At 40.5% G+C, this 1,350-nt stretch overlaps 1 non-coding gene across 1 annotated transcript; it reads left to right on the plus strand.

Moving 5' to 3' along the window:
* Positions 1–830: 830 nt before the first annotated feature.
* On the plus strand, positions 831–936 carry LOC111749788 (U6 spliceosomal RNA). Its single transcript, XR_002784981.1, has one exon. It is a non-coding gene; the product is annotated as a U6 spliceosomal RNA (small nuclear RNA).
* Positions 937–1,350: the final 414 nt, after the last annotated feature.

The following is a 1,350-nucleotide window of genomic DNA, read 5'->3' on the forward strand; positions in this document are numbered from 1 at the left end:
CAAATCCTGGAAAACTGAAGCTCTGAGTTGAGTTAATAAGTCTATTCTAAGTTTAAATTATAGGATTACAGATTGGACTAATTTAAATTTAGAGACTATAGTGCTAGAAGGAAACAAAAATTATCGAGTGCAAAGCAATAGTGTTGCAGATGGGAAACAGCCCAGTAACATGAGGTGCTGTGCAGGGTCAGTTAGCGGAGTGCAACCAAAGGACCATGGTCTCTTCCATCCCAGGACTTCCTGGTGCGCATGCTTCTCTCTGCATTGGATCATCCTTCAGTTCTATTTAACAGGTGTCCTGCATTTCTATTGTAGTATAATAAACAATTCCAAGACTTAGTGGTAAAAAAACAGCTACTTTGTTTATCAAGAATTTGGATATAGCACAGTGTGGTTCCACTGTGTTTGAGGCTTCAGCTGGAAAGACCCAACAACTGGAGATAATTTAAAATGCCTGGAGCTACTATTATCTGGAAAACTTTTCTGTCAATTGCCTGGCATTTGGGATGCACTAATCCAAAGGTTTGGCTTAGCTGGGACTCCCAGCTGGAATGCCTAAATGTGTCTTCTCCAGGTAGCTTAGGCTTCCAGCATGGCAGTCTTAGAGCAGTCAGACTCCTTACATGATGGTTCAAAGCTCCAAGAGCAAACGTTCCAGTAACTAGGAAGAAGCTGCATGGACTTTACTGACCCAGCCTTGGAGGTCACATGGCATCACTTCTACCATACCCCAATGATCAAGTAATCACAAGCTCTCCCAGATTCAAAGAGAGGGGCATAGACTGCTACTCTTAATGGGAGGAACACTACTTATTAAAATTTCCACAGCAGTGCTCACTTAGGCAACACGTATACTAAAATCAGAAAAATACAGAGAAGATTAATGTGGTTCCTGCTAAGGATGACACACAAATTTGTGAAGCATTCCATATTTTTATAATACAGCACACAGAGGCACAGTTAAGGAAACTTCCTACATAGAACCAAACACCTCACAGGACAGAGTTACCGGGCTTGAAGGCTAAGGACTATAGTCTCAGGGAACATCTAGGTCAATTGGCATAAGAGTACATAAAGACAGTGTTCTACATCCTACTTTGGTGAGTAGTGTCTGGGGTCTTGAAAGCTTGTAAGCAGCCATCTAAGGTACAACCCTTGGTCTCTTTCCATCCTGAACAAAGGAGAGTGAAGAAAACCAAAGACTCAAGGAAGCAATGAGTCCAAAGGAAGTCCACTAAATTAAGATTAAAAACATCTCTTTATTACAAACTACCTTGTAAAACATGAAAAGCAGGAAGCTAAAAATAGGGAGAAGATATTTATAAAACATGTATCTGAAATATGATCAAT

Source organism: Loxodonta africana, chromosome 8 (genome assembly GCF_030014295.1).
Source record: "Loxodonta africana isolate mLoxAfr1 chromosome 8, mLoxAfr1.hap2, whole genome shotgun sequence".
Classification (NCBI taxonomy): domain Eukaryota; kingdom Metazoa; phylum Chordata; class Mammalia; order Proboscidea; family Elephantidae; genus Loxodonta; species Loxodonta africana.